Source organism: Oncorhynchus gorbuscha, linkage group LG06 (genome assembly GCF_021184085.1).
Source record: "Oncorhynchus gorbuscha isolate QuinsamMale2020 ecotype Even-year linkage group LG06, OgorEven_v1.0, whole genome shotgun sequence".
Taxonomy (NCBI): Eukaryota; Metazoa; Chordata; class Actinopteri; order Salmoniformes; family Salmonidae; genus Oncorhynchus; species Oncorhynchus gorbuscha.
This window is the reverse complement of record NC_060178.1, coordinates 37,842,832-37,860,983: the sequence shown is the minus strand read 5'-3', so window position 1 is coordinate 37,860,983 and position 18,152 is coordinate 37,842,832. Positions and strand designations below refer to the sequence as shown.

The 18,152-nt window shown below is 47.3% G+C and overlaps 1 protein-coding gene across 15 annotated transcripts in view; it reads right to left on the bottom strand.

Annotated features, from left to right (window-relative positions):
* The window catches only part of LOC124037908 (receptor-type tyrosine-protein phosphatase F-like), a 448,750-nt gene that overhangs the window by 221,462 nt on the left and 209,136 nt on the right, over nucleotides 1-18,152 (bottom strand). The window lies entirely within an intron of this gene.

Below are 18,152 nucleotides of genomic sequence, written 5' to 3'. Positions count from 1 at the left end.
TGCCTGTCATTATAATATTTCCCAGCATGATCTATTGCAGGTTGATTTTTAATATTGTTGTTTCAATATCTATGTTTTTGCATATACATCCATTGATTGATTAATAACTCTTATGCTATTCAGTTATAAAGTAACGTTTTGCACTCGTTACTGAAATGGTTGTTCAAGTTTAGATGTTTAAGGTAGTCTCATATAGTACTGTTCCCGACCCTTGGAGTCATTCCAAGCGGAGGTTGAGCGTTCAATCTGCCTGCTGGGGGGCAAGGATACCCCCAGCTCTGCTAAAACCATTGACAACTGCATACTTTGATTGTAATATAATCACATCTTAAAGAGCGTAATCAGAACTACACATTTCTGATTATTCCATGGAATAAATATCACCTATTTAGCGCTATCATCTGAGTTATACAGCACGTAACTGCATGCTTTCATGTTCAGTAAACATCAATTGATCGTGTAATTTCAGATAGATAATTGGATATTTGAGTGATATAAAATAAAAGTGAACTATACCTGAAAAGTATGATTGGTTAAAGTTAATTTCCCATCGTTTGTGGGCCCTGCCTGTCAAGCAGCAGAAGGGCACATTTGCCGATGTACTGATAATGTTAACTTCGCAAGCTACTTATAGAAATGTTGTACAGTTGGCTAAACATAGTAGCAAGTAGACCAAATGTACTTTTTTGGTAGGCCTACCTAGAGAAGTTAGCTTACATTGTCCTCTTTTCAACAATGTTTTTAAGAGTGTATAATAATCACAATTGCAGCTGACAGACATGATAGCTACGCTACATTGATTGATGGACCTCATCAAATTGGCTAGCTAGCTAATAACAGATCACGTCAATATGGATAGTTAACAAGCTAACTTTCAGGGGATAAACTAAATGGCTACATCCAAATATTGTTTGATTTGCTTTCCAGCTACTCTCTGCTCTTCCCATGACATAGACTGACCAGGTGAATGCAATGATACCTTATTAATGTCACCAGTTAAATCTACTTCAATCAGTGTAGGTGAACGGGAGGATACAGGTAAATAAAATATTTTTAAAGCCTTGAGACAATTACGACATGGATTGTGTATGTTCCATTCAGAGGGTGAATGGGCAAGACAAAAGATTTAAGGGCCTTTGAACGGGGTATGGCACTAGGTGCAAGCGCACTCATTGGAGTGTGTCAAGAACTGCAACGCTGCTGGGTTTTTTCATGCTCGACACCTTGTAGATTCCATGCTCCGACAAATTGAGGCTGATCTGAGGACAAAAGAGGATGCAATTCAATACTAGAAAGGTGTTCCTAATGTGAGTTGCAGGCCAGATGGGGCCTGTAAACTATGAGTTTCAGGCCACTATATTAGGGTAAATCTAGACCCTCAAAAGAAGGCCTTTTGAATTATGTCTTGTATTGTCTTAAAACATTTCTGATTTGGGATTTTTGTATGGTTATTCAAAGAACCATCCCATGCATGGTTCTTTAGAGATTCCTAAAATGGTTCCCAAATGGCATCACTCTCAAGAACTTTATTTAGTTCCAAAATTGTTTTTTTGAGAGTGTAGTATTCTGCCTATTGTTCTTTAGCTTGTGTGTGTGTGTGTGTGTGTGTGTGTGTGTGTGTGTGTGTGTGTGTGTGTGTGTGTGTGTGTGTGTGTGTGTGTGTGTGTGTGTGTGTGTGTGTGTGTGTGTGTGTGTGTGTGTGTGTGTGTGTGTGTGTGTGTGTGTGTGTGTGTGTGTGCGAGTGTGTGTGTGCGTGTGCTCCTAGCAGTAGATGCATTATGCAGAGCTATGCCTGCCCTTGGCCTGTTTTCAGAGAGCAGGAGGGCTGTGTACTGTATGTCCATCTCTGTGTTAGGGTGCAGTTACAGAAAGTGTCTTAGTGCACTACTTTTGATCAGGGCCCACTACTTTTGATCAGGGCTCATTGGGGTCTCATCAAAAGATCTGATTTATTAAGGGAATAGGGTTACACTTATGACACAGCCACAGTATTTGTAGGATGAGGAAGGGGCACAGAGGGTAAATAAAATGTGATGTGTGGGCGCTAGATGTAGGGAGTAGTGAGACATAGCCGACTGTAGTGTTATTACCACCCTTCTTTCTCTCTTTTTTCCCCTCTCGCCATCCCTCCCTTTTATCCTGCCCCAAAAGATCCTCCTGGCGTCAGCGTTTCTCCTAAACTGAGCGCTTATGTCACCGCTGTAACTCTGACAGAGACCCTAAGCGAGCGTTGAGCTCTCCTCACCGCTCTGTGCTGTCCTGTGATGATGTAATGGCGACCATGTTCCGCTCTGTGGACTCTACTTCCCAAATGGCACCCCTTTCCCTACATAGTGCAAAACCTTTGACCAGGGCCCATAGGGCACCCTATCTCCTATGTGTAGCGCAAAGGTAATAGGCTGCCATTTGGGACACATCCTGAGATGATACCATAGCAGGCTCCTGTCCCTGCTATTATTGTTCCTCTCCTGTGGTTTGTGGTCTGTGGCTGCTCTTCATACAACACATCCCACAAGGTATTATGTGAGAGACACATACATACACACACACACACACACACACACGAGCGTGCGCGAAACAATATTGTGAATTGAGTCATTCAAAGCACATAACACCTCTTCTCACTTTAAGTGGATACAGCTGAAGACAGTGGCAATATCTGACACCCATAATAGCATACTACATACTTAAACTACATATTATGTACTCATCGTCGCATACTATTTAGCACCTACCGTTTAGTAAAAAGGATGCAGTGTAGCACAGCCGCAACAGTAGCGGCTCCTGACAGGCTGAGTAGGTTGGACCGGGCCGAGAATTCAATACATTTTTCTAAACTCTGAATAGAATAGGAATGGAGCACGTTGGGGAGTAACGGATTACAAAAAAACTGTAAATGTAATCCGCTATATTACCAGATTAAATATTGTAATCAGATTACAGATACTTACAATTACAGACACTAGATAATTACTTTGAGTAATTACTTTTACATTCAGAAAGGATGTTTGCGAGCAACAAAATTTTTGATACTTCTCTGTTTACTCAAGGACATTCAAATCAGCATTGAAAAAAGTTGCAAGTTTAAGTTTGTTCCAAGTCAGAGACCACTATGATGACACACCAAATGTGTTTGATGGATCACGGGAAAAGAGCAGGAATAGGCTTTTGTATGCTACAGTTCTTAACTATGTCTTCCAATGGTGCGACTGCTGTCTGCATTCAAAGATTATCCAACACAAATAAACGCTTGGAGGTAAGGATGACAGCAGTGGTGTTGCCTACGGCGGCGATACAGATATCACTTATTATTGATATCTACTTAGTGCATTGATGTGAATCACACTGCTGCTCTCTCATTTAGCTATTTGCGCCTTACGGATTGAGGTTGTTGTGGATGGCTGTTTACAAATCCACATGTGTATTTGAACCCAATAATGGTTCAATTCAAAAAGTTTAAGTTGCCTATCAATCATTGTTTTTGAAATCAGTGGACAGCCAGTGAAAAATGCACTCTTGCAACAGATTCATAGTGCAGATCCAAGCCTAGGGAATAAAAGTGGATATTTTATTGCTCAATCTAAATCATAATGATAAAAAAATCCATAGGCCTAATGGACACAAACTCAAACTCATACAGTTTTGATAGACTTAAAGGGGCAGTCTGTAGATGCTACATACATTTTTGGACATATACATCATATTTACACTACAGTTAAAAAGTTTGGGATCACTTAGAAATATCATTGTTTTTCATGTCCAATCAATTGAATTTACCACAGTTGGCTTCCAATCAAGTTGTGGATAAGAGCGTCTGCTAAATGACTTAAATGTAAATGTAAATGTAGAAACATCTCAAGGATGATCAATGGAAACAGGATGCACCTGAGCTCAATTTCGAGTCTCATAGCAAAGGTTCTTAATAAGGTATTTCTGTTTTTATATTTAATACATTTGCTTTGTCATTATGGGGTATTGTGTGTAGATTGCAGCTGATTTTTTTTTATCCATTTGAGAATAAGGCTGTAACGTAACAAAATGTGTCAAAAGTCAAGGGGTCTGAATACTTTCCGAAGCCACTGTATTTATTAGTGAAACCAAAGAGCTGTAACATATATACATTCAATCATATAGCCTAGGACATACACTCAAACTTTTCAAATGTTCAAATCAAAAGGCTATTGCACAGAAAAACGTGGATAGACGGGTGCATTGCAAATTCAGAACCGCTGGACCATAATGACATCAAAATGACTGCTGCTTGATCCATAAATGAAATAACTAGACTGCAAAACTAAAACAATCTATTTGTTCAAATCAAAAGGCCTGATTAACATGACATCAGTAATGCAGCCACATCCCGAATCCCCAGTGCCGATACATTCAGAAATAAAAGATGGTTTAGTACTTTGTTTAAAAGCTCTGACGAAGAACTAGAAACACTGCTATGAGAAAACAGAAATCCACTTTGGATAGAAAAAGACGTATTTTTTCAAAGATGTAGCCTACGATGCAATACTTGGGATCATTTTAGGGAGAACAAAACCAACTTAGCCTACATTTGTACACCACTATATGTAAACAGTATAGTTTCTCGCCCCTTCCTGGGCTCGAAGACAGAGGAGCCTCTTAAAGAGGAAGTTACAGGTCTGTGAGAGCCAGACATCTTGCTTGTTTGTAGGTGACCAAATACTTATTTTCCACCATAATTTGCAAATAAATTCATAAAAAATTTTGAATGTGGATTTTTTTCCACATTTTGTCTGTCATAGTTGAAGTGTACCTATGATGAAAATTACAGGCCTCTCTCATCTTTTTAAGTGGGAGAACTTGCACAATTGGTGGCTGACTAAATACTTTTTTGCCCCACTGTATATATTACTGCATGGTCGGAACTAGAAGCACAAGCATTTCGCTACACTCTCATTAATATCTGCTAACCCAATGGTATGTGTATGTGACCAATAAAATTAGATTTGATTTGCTCATTTGCATGTCCACCACCATGGGCAATAGTATGTAATTCCACTGGGGAACCGAGTTTTACACTTCCGCCTCCATGAACCAATACTAAAAGAAACAAGAACACAGCCCAGTCTCTGGGGAAGAGTTGCAGACTAAGGGACAGGATAGATATACCACTGTCTGTCGGTCTGCCAGCTACCTCCACTCTTATATCTGTCCTCAAATAAAAACATCTGCAGGGTTGAATCTATATTTTTCGACTGGCACAGTGTCACAACAACAGCTTCAAAATGTCTGTCTAGGAGTGGTCCTATTAGGTAGTATAGAAAGAGAAGGAAGGTGATGTGACCGGGGATGGGAGTGGGCAGTATTCAGGAGGACAAGGTTGCCCTTTAAAATACAATGTAAGAGGAAAAGAGAGCAGAGAAAGACATGAAGAGTGAGAGAGAGAAAGGGTGTGAGCAAGCAAGAGAGAGAGAGAGAGGGAGAGAAGAGAGAGTCACAGCGGTGGTGACGTAGGTTCTCAGTCTGAGGGATGCGGTGGGGGGACAGAGGTTGAGTTCACACCATTATTTAGCTATTTATTTCGTATGGTCACAACATCCTGACCCCTGGGTCATGACATTCTAAATGTAATACGTGCTTTGCTTGTAAAAACATGCTCTGCTTTCCCTCTCCTTCAGCCCCATGCTTATATGACCGACAGCTGTGAATTCTCTCTCCACCACATTCACACGTGACCCTGTGACTATGCTGAATGTCTTCTTTTTTAGAAAGAGGGAGAGAGAGAGGTGAGAGAAGAGATACACTCTTACAAAAAAAAGGGTTCCAAAGAGGTTCTGCGTGTAGGGATCGGGTACTACCAATAACTGTTTAATTGCAGGGATAATATACAGATTTGTTTGTTTTACAGTTATATCTGTTGTTTTTTACATTGACTGGTTGATTAATTTTATGCTACAATAAGATAAATAACATACCATTTTCTAAACTAATAAAATCTGTTAGTAGTTGGATTTATTGGACCTGTTAGTTACTGAGATGGTTGTTCCTGTTTTGATGATTGAGGTAGTCTCAGTATTCAATCTTCCCTACCCTGCAGTCATTCTGAATGCAGGTTGGGGGTGATTAACAATTCTAGAGAGAGATTAGAGAGAGAGAAAGAGAGAGAGGGAAAGTGGTGTGTGTGAGAGAGAGAGTAGATGGTGAGAGAGAGGAGATACAGAGAGCTGAAAGAGAGAGAGAGGTGAGAAAGATTTGAGAGCGAGAGACTGATGAGGGAGAGAGAAAGAGAGAGAGAGAGTGACAGAGAGGAGATTGCGAGAGATTTGAGAGAGAATGGAGAGATAGAGAGAGAGAGAAAGCTGAGAGCAAGAGAGATGAGAAAGAGGACATAGAAAGAGAGAGAGAGAGAGAGAGAGAGAGAAAGAGTCAAAATACGTTGTTCTTCAAAAGAACAGACATGGAAACAACCACACAGTAAGCTGTACAACATCAGAAATTCATACAGAACAGCACAGGAGAATACCAAAAAGCAACCTGTAACCAAAATATCTAAACACTTAGATAACTTTCTGGATAGCACATTCACTCACAGTAAAGAAGGCATCAATCTAGCAGTAAAAACATCAACGATATATTCAGGCAAACAGCAAAAGAAGCACAACTGAATTTGTATTTTATTTTTTTATTTTTAAAGACCACAGATGACAACTGGTTTGATGCAGATTGTAAAATTACAAGGAAAAAACTTAGAACACTATCCAACCAAATGTAACGGCGTTCTTCGTTTGTTGAAAGAGAGTTGGACCGAAATGCAGCGTGTTTGTTACCCGTTTTCATTAATAAATGAAAACGGAACGATACGTGAAATAACTCAATACAAAAACAACAAACGGAACGTGAAAACTAACACAGCCTATCTGGTGAACACTACACAGAGACAGGAACAATCACCCACGAAATACAAAGCGAAACTCAGGCTACCTAAATACGGTTCCCAATCAGAGACAACGAGAATCACCTGACTCTGATTGAGAATCGCCTCAGGCAGCCAAGCCTATACAACACCCCTAATCAGCCGCGATCCCAAATACTACAAACCCCAATACGAAAAACAACATATAATGTTATGCGGGTGAGTGAGGACCCAAAAGCGATATAACAGAAACAGAGTATTTTAATGTCCAAACAGGGAAAACATAAATCCTCAATCATTACAGGGGAAGTCCAAACAGGGAAAACACAAATCCTCTAGTTTAACAGGAGAGTCCCCCTTCTAGTTGGAGAGGAGAGTTGCAGGGCTAGCGGCAACAGACTGCAGGTCCCTTCGGGTAGGCGCGGGCCGTAGCGGATAGAGACACCTGCTCACACGCAGTATCTGATGACGAGGCAGAATACAACAGGACGGAACAAAGGCAACGCAAACAAGAATCCGACAAGGACAGAAGCAGAAACAGAGAGAGAAATAGAGACTTAATCAGAGGGCAAAATAGGGGACAGGTGTGAAAGAGTAAACGAGGTCGTTAGGAGAATGAGGAACAGCTTGAAGCAGGAACGGAACGATAGAGAGAGAGAGGGATAAAGAGAGAGAAAGAAACCTAATACAACCAGCAGGGGGAAACGAAGAGAAGAGAAAGCACAGGGACAAGACATGACAATACAATACATGACAGTACCCCCCACTCACCGAGCGCCTCCTGGCGCACTCGAGGAGAAAACCTGGCGGCAACGGAGGAAATCATCGATCAGCGAACGGTCCAGCACATCCCGAGATGGAACCCAACTCCTCTCCTCAGGACCGTAACGGGAAACGATGAAGAGGGAATCTTAGTGCAATTATTATATAAAAATGAGACACGGGTAGAGAACTGTAAGAGTTTGAGCAATCAGGACCAAACAGGCCAGGAGAGTAACAACTTGGGACAGACTGAGACACAGCAAGGCTAAGACCAGGAACAGGAGAGAGGCGGTGGCTGAGGACAGACTGAGACACAGCAAGTGCAGGAGCAGGACCAGGAGAGATGCGGTGGCTGGGGACAGACTGAGACACAGCAAGGGCAGGAAAGATGCGGTGGCAGGGGACAGACTGAGACACAGCAAGGGCAGGAGAGATGCGGTGGCTGGGGACAGACTGAGACACAGCAAGGCCAGGAGCAGGACCAGGAGAGATGCGGTGTCTGGGGACAGACTTAGACACAGCAAGGCCAGGAGCAGAAGCAGGAAGAGAGTTACCGGACTTAGTCTGCGCGCAGTCTGAACAAGCAGCCACGAAACGACGCGTGTCACGCTCCTGAGTGGGCCACCAAAAACGCTGGCGAATAGAAGCAAGCGTACCCCGAACGCCGAGGTGGCCGGCTAACTTGGCAAAGTGAGCCCACTGAAGAACGGCCAGACGAGTAGGAACGGGAACGAAAAGAAGGTTCCTAGGACAAGAGCGCGGAGACGGAGTGTGAGTGAGTGCTTGCTTTACCTGCCTCTCAATTCCCCAGACAGTCAACCCGACAACACGCCCCTCAGGGAATCTCCCCTCGGGGTCGGTGGAGGCTACTGAAGAACTGAAGAGACGGGATAAAGCATCAGGCTTGGTGTTCCTTGAGCCCGGACGATAAGAAATAACGAACTCGAAATGAGCGAAATACAGTGCCCAACGAGCCTGACGCGCATTAAGTCGTTTGGCAGAACGGATGTACTCAAGGTTCAGATCCTCCTGTCCACCCTCTCCGAGTTGGGCATCTCCGGCGCGGCCCACGCTTGGATTGCGTCCTACCTGACAGGTCGCTCTTACCAGGTGGCGTGGCGAGAATCTGTCTCCTCACCACGCGCTCTCACCACTGGTGTCCCCCAGGGCTCTGTTCTTGGCCCTCTCCTATTCTCGCTATACACCAAGTCACTTGGCTCTGTCATAACCTCACATGGTCTCTCTTATCATTGCTATGCAGACGACACACAATTAATCTTCTCCTTTCCCCCTTCTGATGACCAGGTGGCGAATCGCATCTCTGCATGTCTGGCATACATATCAGTGTGGATGACAGATCACCACCTCAAGCTGAACCTCGGCAAGACGGAGCTGCTCTTCCTCCCGGGGAAGGACTGCCCGTTCCATGATCTCGCCATCACGGTTGACAACTCCATTGTGTCCTCCTCCCAGAGCGCCAAGAACCTTGGCGTGATCCTGGACAACACCCTGTCGTTCTCAACCAACATCAAGGCGGTGGCCCGTTCCTGTAGGTTCATGCTCTACAACATCCGCAGAGTACGACCCTGCCTCACACAGGAAGCGGCGCAGATCCTAATCCAGGCACTTGTCATCTCCCGTCTGGATTACTGCAACTCGCTGTTGGCTGGGCTCCCTGCCTGTGCCATTAAACCCCTTCAACTCATCCAGAACGCCGCAGCCCGTCTGGTGTTCAACCTTCCCAAGTTCTCTCACGTCACCCCGCTCCTCCGTTCTCTCCACTGGCTTCCAGTTGAAGCTCGCATCCGCTACAAGACCATGGTGCTTGCCTACGGAGCTGTGAGGGGAACGGCACCTCAGTACCTCCAGGCTCTGATCAGGCCCTACACCCAAACAAGGGCACTGCGTTCATCCACCTCTGGCCTGCTCGCCTCCCTACCACTGAGGAAGTACAGCTCCCGCTCAGCCCAGTCAAAACTGTTCGCTGCCCAGGCCCCCCAATGGTGGAACAAACTCCCTCACGACGCCAGGACAGCGGAGTCAATCACCACCTTCCGGAGACACCTGAAACCCCACCTCTTTAAGGAATACCTAGGATAGGATAAGTAATCCCTCTCACCCCCCCCTTAAGTTTTAGATGCACTATTGTAAAGTGACTGTTCCACTGGATGTCATAAGGTGAATGCACCAATTTGTAAGTCGCTCTGGATAAGAGCGTCTGCTAAATGACTTAAATGTTAAATGTTAAATGTTCTTATGGTCAGTCCAAACGACAAAAGGAACGGTCGCCCCCTCCAACCACTGTCGCCATTCGCCTAGGGCTAAGCGGATGGCGAGCAGTTCGCGGTTTGCCACATCATAGTTACGTTCCGACGGCGACAGGCGATGAGAAAAATACGCGCAAGGGTGGACCTTATCGTCAGAATGGGAGCGCTGGGACAGAGTGGCTCCCACGCCCACCTCTGACACGTCTACCTCGACAATGAACTGTTTAGTGACGTCAGGTGTAACAAGGATAGGAGCGGATGTAAAACGCTTCTTGAGGAGATCAAAAGCTCCCTGGGCGGAAACGGACCACTTAAAGCACGTCTTGACAGAAGTAAGGGCTGTGAGAGGAGCTGCCACTTGACCGAAATTACGAATGAAACGCCGATAGAAATTCGCGAAACCGAGAAAGCGCTGCAGTTCGACACGTGACTTAGGGACGGGCCAATCGCTGACAGCATGGACCCTAGCGGGATCCATCTGAATGCCTTCAGCGGAAATAACAGAACCGAGAAATGTGACGGAGGAAACATGAAAAGCGCACTTCTCAGCCTTCACATAAAGACAATTCTCTAAAAGGCGCTGGAGGACACGTCGAACGTGCTGAACATGAATCTGGAGTGACAGTGAAAAAATCAGGATATCGTCAAGGTAAACGAAAACAAAGATGTTCAGCATGTCACTCAGTACATCATTCACTAATGCCTGAAAGACAGCTGGAGCATTAGCGAGACCGAACGGCAGAACCCGGTATTCAAAATGCCCTAACGGAGTGTTAAACGCCGTTTTCCACTCGTCCCCCTCCCTGATGCGCACGAGATGGTAAGCGTTACGAAGGTCCAACTTAGTAAAGAACCTGGCTCCCTGCAGAATCTCGAAAACTGAAGACATAAGGGGAAGCGGATAACGATTCTTAACCGTTATGTCATTCAGCCCTCGATAATCCACGCAGGGGCGCAGGGTCCCGTCCTCTTCCTTAACAAAAAAGAACCCCGCTTCGGCGGGAGAGGAGGAAGGGACCACGGTACCGTCGTCGAGAGCTACAGACAAATAATCTTCGAGAGCCTTACGTTCGGTAGCCGACAGAGAGTCTAGTCTACCCCGTGGGGGAGTGGTACCCGGAAGGAGATCAATACAACAATCATACGACCGGTGAGGAGGAAGGGAGGTGGCCCTGGACCGACTGAAGACCGTGCGTAGATCATGATATTCCTCCGGCACCCCTGTCAAATCACCAGGCTCCTCCTGTGAAGAGGGGGCAGAAGAAACAGGAGGGAGAGCAGACACTAAACACTTAACATGACAAGAGACGTTCCAGGAGAGGATAGAATTACTAGACCAATTAATAGAAGGATTATGACACACTAGCTAGGGATGGCCCAAAACAACAGGTGTAAAAGGTGAACAAAAAAGAAAAAAAGAAATGGTTTCACTATGATTACCAGAGACAGTGAGGGTTAAAGGTAGCGTTTCACGCTGAATCCTGGGGAGAGGACTACCATCCAAGGCGAACATAGCCGTGGGCTCCCCTAACTGCCTGAGAGGAATGTCATGTTCCCGAGCCCAGGCTTCGTCCATAAACAGCCCTCCGCCCCAGAGTCTATTCATGCACTGCAGGAAGCTGCCGAACCGGTCCAGCGTAGATGGACCGACAAGGTAGTACAGGAACCTAACGGAGAGACCAGAGTAGTAGCGCTCGCCAGTAGCCCTCCGCTTACTGATGAGCTCTGGCCTTTTACTGGACATGAAATTACAAAATGACCAGCGGAACCGCAATAGAGACAGAGGCGGTTGGTGATTCTCCGTTCCCTCTCCTTAGTCGAGATGCGAATACCCCCCCAGCTGCATGGGCTCAACACCTGAGCCAGTGGGGGGAGATGGTAGAGATGCGGAGAGGGGGGACACTGTTAACGCGAGCTCTCTTCCATGAGCTCGGTGACGAAGATCTACCCGTCGTTCTATGCGAATAGCGAGTTCAATCAAAGAATCCACGCTGGAAGGAACCTCCCGGGAGAGAATCTCATCCTTTACCTCAGCGTGGAGACCCTCCAGAAAACGAGCGAGCAACGCCGGCTCGTTCCTGTCATGCAGGTGAAAGAGGACCCAAAAGCGACTTGGCGAAAACAGAGTCTTTAATCCAGTAAAGTAAATACAATCAAAAAAACACAACTTTCACTCGAAATGACGAGGACAAACTGGAGACTCGATCTTGAACAGCAGGTGAACAGCAGGTTGCCTCGGGAAGGCACTTGAACCAAACAGACTCAGACACCTGCTCACCACGCAGCATCTGAGGAAAACACGACACGACAGGGCGATACACAAACACAGCACGGTGAATTCTAGACAAGGAACCGACAGGGCAGAAACGAATAACAAGGAGAGAAATAGGGACTCTAATCAGGGAAAAGGATCGGGAACAGGTGTGGGAAGACTAAATGATTGATTAGGGGAATAGGAACAGCTGGGAGCAGGAACGGAACGATAGAGAGAAGAGAGAGCGGGAGAGTGAGAGAGGGGAGGGGGAGAGAGAGGGATAGAAAGAGGGAAAGAACCTAATAAGACCAGCAGAGGGAAACGAATAGAAGGAGAAGAACAGGGACAAGGCATGATAATCAATGACAAAACATGACAGTACCCCCCACTCACCGAGCGCCTCCTGGCGCACTCGAGGAGGAATCCTGGCGGCAACGGAGGAAATCATCAATGAGTGAACGGTCCAGCACGTCCCGAGACGGAACCCAACTCCTCTCCTCAGGACCGTAACCCTCCCAATCCACTAAGTATTGGTGACCCCGTCCCCGAGAACGCATGTCCATGATCTTATGTACCTTGTAAATAGGTGCGCTCTCGACAAGGACGGGAGGGGGAGGGAAGACGAACGGGAGTGCGAAGAAAGGGCTTGACACAGGAGACATGGAAGACAGGATGGACGCGACGAAGATGTCGCGGAAGAAGCAGTCGCACAGCGACAGGATTGACGACCTGGGAGACACGGAACGGACCAATGAACCGCGGAGTCAACTTACGAGAAGCTGTCGTAAGAGGAAGGTTGCGAGTGGAAAGCCACACTCTCTGGCCGCAACAATACCTTGGACTCTTAATCCTGCGTTTATTGGCGGCTCACAGTCTGTGCCCTGTAACGGCAAAGTGCAGACCTCACCCTCCTCCAGGTGCGCTCACAACGTTGGACAAACGCTTGAGCGGAGGGAACGCTGGACTCGGCAAGCTGGGATGAGAACAGAGGAGGCTGGTAACCCAGACTACTCTGAAACGGAGATAACCCGGTAGCAGACGAAGGAAGCGAATTGTGAGCGTATTCTGCCCAGGGGAGCTGTTCTGCCCAAGACGCAGGGTTTCTGAAAGAAAGGCTGCGTAGTATGCGACCAATCGTCTGATTGGCCCTCTCTGCTTGACCGTTAGACTGGGGATGAAACCCGGAAGAGAGACTGACGGACGCACCAATCAAACGACAGAACTCCCTCCAAAACTGTGACGTGAATTGCGGGCCTCTGTCTGAAACGGCGTCTAACGGGAGGCCATGAATTCTGAATACATTCTCGATAATGATTTGTGCCGTCTCCTTAGCGGAAGGAAGTTTAGCGAGGGGAATGAAATGTGCCGCCTTAGAGAACCTATCGACAACGGTAAGAATCACAGTCTTCCCCGCAGACAAAGGCAGACCGGTAATGAAGTCTAGGGCGATGTGAGACCATGGTCGAGAAGGAATGGGGAGCGGTCTGAGACGACCGGCAGGAGGAGAGTTACCCGACTTAGTCTGCGCGCAGTCCGAACAAGCAGCCACGAAACGGCGCGTGTCACGCTCCTGAGTCGGCCACCAAAAGCGCTGGCGAATAGACGCAAGAGTGCCTCGAACACCGGGATGACCAGCTAACTTGGCAGAGTGAGCCCACTGAAGAACAGCCAGACGAGTGGAAACAGGAACGAAAAGGAGGTTACTAGGACAAGCGCGCGGCGACGCAGTGTGCGTGAGTGCTTGCTTAACCTGTCTTTCAATTCCCCAGACTGTTAACCCGACAACACGCCCATAAGGAAGAATCCCCTCGGGATCAGTAGAAGCCACAGAAGAACTAAACAGACGGGATAAGGCATCAGGCTTGGTGTTCTTGCTACCCGGACGGTAAGAAATCACAAACTCGAAACGAGCGAAAAACAACGCCCAACGAGCTTGACGGGCATTAAGTCGTTTGGCAGAACGGATGTACTCAAGGTTCTTATGGTCTGTCCAAACGACAAAAGGAACGGTCGCCCCCTCCAACCACTGTCGCCATTCGCCTAGGGCTAAGCGGATGGCGAGCAGTTCACGGTTACCCACATCATAGTTGCGCTCAGATGGCGACAGGCGATGAGAAAAATAAGCGCAAGGATGAACCTTATCGTCAGACTGGAAGCGCTGGGATAGAATGGCTCCCACGCCTACCTCTGAAGCGTCAACCTCGACAATGAATTGTCTAGTGACGTCAGGAGTAACGAGGATAGGAGCGGACGTAAAACGTTCTTTTAGAAGATCAAAAGCTCCCTGGGCGGAACCGGACCACTTAAAACACGTCTTGACAGAAGTAAGAGCTGTGAGAGGGGCAGCAACTTGACCGAAATTACGAATGAAACGCCGATAGAAATTAGCGAAACCTAAAAAGCGCTGCAACTCGACACGTGACCTTGGAACGGGCCAATCACTGACAGCTTGGACCTTAGCGGAATCCATCTGAATGCCTTCAGCGGAAATAACGGAACCGAGAAAAGTAACGGAGGAGACATGAAAAGAGCACTTCTCAGCCTTTACGTAGAGACAATTCTCTAAAAGGCGCTGTAGAACACGTCGAACGTGCTGAACATGAATCTCGAGTGACGGAGAAAAAAATCAGGATATCGTCAAGATAGACAAAAACAAATATGTTCAGCATGTCTCTCAGAACATCATTAACTAATGCCTGAAAAACAGCTGGCGCATTGGCGAGACCAAACGGCAGAACCCGGTACTCAAAATGCCCTAACGGAGTGTTAAACGCAGTTTTCCACTCGTCCCCCTCTCTGATGCGCACGAGATGGTAAGCGTTACGAAGGTCCAACTTAGTAAAGCACCTGGCTCCCTGCAGAATCTCGAAGGCTGATGACATAAGGGGAAGCGGATAACGATTCTTAACCGTTATGTCATTCAGCCCTCGATAATCCACGCAGGGGCGCAGAGTACCGTCCTTCTTCTTAACAAAAAGAACCCCGCCCGGCCGGAGAGGAAGAAGGCACTATGGTACCGGCGTCAAGAGACACAGACAAATAATCCTCGAGAGCCTTACGTTCGGGAGCCGACAGAGAGTATAGTCTACCCCGAGGGGGAGTGGTCCCCGGAAGGAGATCAATACTACAATCATACGACCGGTGAGGAGGAAGGGAGTTGGCTCGGGACCGACTGAAGACCGTGCGCAGATCATGATATTCCTCCGGCACTCCTGTCAAATCGCCAGGTTCCTCCTGAGAAGTAGGGACAGAAGAAACGGGAGGGATGGCAGACATTAAACACTTCACATGACAAGAAACGTTCCAGGATAGGATAGAATTACTAGACCAATTAATAGAAGGATTATGACATACTAGCCAGGGATGACCCAAAACAACAGGTGTAAACGGTGAACGAAAAATCAAAAAGAAATAGTCTCACTGTGGTTACCAGATACTGTGAGGGTTAAAGGTAGTGTCTCAAATCTGATACTGGGAAGATGACTACCATCTAAGGCGAACATGGGCGTAGGCTTCTCTAACTCTCTGAAAGGAATGTCATGTTTCCGAACCCATGCTTCGTCCATGAAACAACCCTCAGCCCCAGAGTCTATCAAGGCACTACATGTAGCACCCGAACCGGTCCAGCGTAGATGGACCGACAAAGTAGTACAGGATTTTGATGGAGAGACTTGAGTAGTTGCGCTCACCTGTAGCCCTCCGCTTACAGATGAGCTCTGGCTTTACTGGACATGAATTAACAAAATGTCCAGCAACTCCGCAATAGAGGCACAGGCGGTTGGTGATCCTCCGTTCCCTCTCCTTAGTCGAGATGCGAATCCCTCCCAGCTGCATGGGCTCAGTCTCTGAGCCAGAGGAGGGAGATGGTTGCGATGCGGAGCAGGGAAACACCGTTGATGCGAGCTCTCTTCCACGAGCCCGGTGACGAAGATCTACCCGTCGTTCTATGCGGATGGCGAGAGCAATCAAAGAGTCCACATCTGAAGGAACCTCCCGGGAGAGAATCTCATCCTTAACCACTGCGTGGAGTCCCTCCAGAAAACGAGCGAGCAGCGCCGGCTCGTTCCACTCACTAGAGGCAGCAAGAGTGCGAAACTCAATAGAATAATCCGTTATGGACCGTTCACCTTGGCATAGGGAAGCCAGGGCCCTAGAAGCCTCCCTACCAAAAACTGAACGGTCAAAAACCCGAATCATCTCCTCTTTAAAGTTCTGGTACTTGTTAGAGCAATCAGCCCTTGCCTCCCAGATAGCTGTGCACCATTCTCGAGCCCGGCCAGTAAGGAGTGAAATGACGTAAGCAACCCGAGCTCTCTCTCTAGAGTATGTGTTGGGTTGGAGAGAGAACACAATCTCACACTGCGTGAGAAAGGAGCGGCACTCAGTGGGCTGCCCGGAGTAGCAAGGTGGGTCATTAACCCTAGGTTCTGGAGGCTCGGCAGGCCAGGAAGTAACAGGTGGCACGAGACGAAGACTCTGGAACTGTCCAGAGAGGTCGGAAACCTGAGCGGCCAGGTTCTCCACGGCATGGCGAGCAGCAGACAATTCCTGCTCGTGTCTGCCGAGCATGGCTCCTTGGATCTCGACGGCAGTGTAACGAGCGTCTGAAGTCGCTGGGTCCATTCCTTGGTCGGTTCCTTCTGTCATGCAGGTGAAAGAGGACCCAAAAGCGACTTGGCGAAAACAGAGTCTTTAATCCAGTAAAGTAAATACAATCAAAAAACACAACTTTCACTCGAAATGACGAGGACAAACTGGAGACTCGATCTTGAACAGCAGGTGAACAGCAGGTTGCCTCGGGAAGGCACTTGAACCAAACAGACTCAGACACCTGCTCACCATGCAGCATCTGAGGAAAACACGACACGACAGGGCGATACACAAACACAGCACGGTGAATTCTAGACAAGGAACCGACAGGGCAGAAACGAATAACAAGGAGAGAAATAGGGACTCTAATCAGGGAAAAGGATCGGGAACAGGTGTGGGAAGACTAAATGATTGATTAGGGGAATAGGAACAGCTGGGAGCAGGAACGGAACGATAGAGAGAAGAGAGAGCGGGAGAGTGAGAGAGGGAGGGGGAGAGAGAGGGATAGAAAGAGGGAAAGAACCTAATAAGACCAGCAGAGGGAAACGAATAGAAGGAGAAGAACAGGGACAAGGCATGATAATCAATGACAAAACATGACAGTTCCAGTCACTGGAGGCAGCAAGAGAGCGAAACTCTATAGTGTAATCCGTTATGGATCGATTACCTTGACATAGGGAAGACAGGGCCCAGGAAGCTTCTTTCCCAAAAACAGAACGATCAAAAACCCGTATCATCTCCTCCTTAAAGTTCTGATACTGGTTAGTACACTCAGCCCTTGCCTCCCAGATTGCCATGCCCCACTCACGAGCCCGTCCAGTAAGGAGAGATATGACGTAGGCGATACGAGCAGTACCCCTGGAGTACGTGTTGGGCTGGAGAGAGAACACAATATCACACTAGGTAAGGAACGAGCGACATTCAGTGGGCTCCCCAGAGTAACACGGTGGGTTATTAATTCTGGGCTCCGGAGACCCGGAAGCCCAGGAGGTAACCGGTGGATCGAGGCGGAGATTGTGAATATCCTCCGAGAGGCCGGAGACTTGGGCGGCCAGGGTCTCAACGGCATGTCGAGCAGCAGACAATTCCTGTTCGTGTCTGCCTAGCATCGCTCCCTGGAACTCGACGGCTGAGTAAAGAGAATCCGAAATCGCTGGGTCCATTCTTGGTCGGATTCTTCTGTTATGCGGGTGAGTGAGGACCCAAAAGCGATATAACAGAAACAGTCTTTTAATGTCCAAACAGGGAAAACATAAATCCTCAATCATTACAGGGGAAGTCCAAACAGGGAAAACACAAATCCTCTAGTTTAACAGGAGAGTCCCCCTTCTAGTTGTAGAGGAGAGTTGCAGGGCTAGCGGCAACAGACTGCAGATCCCTTCGGGTAGGCGCGGGC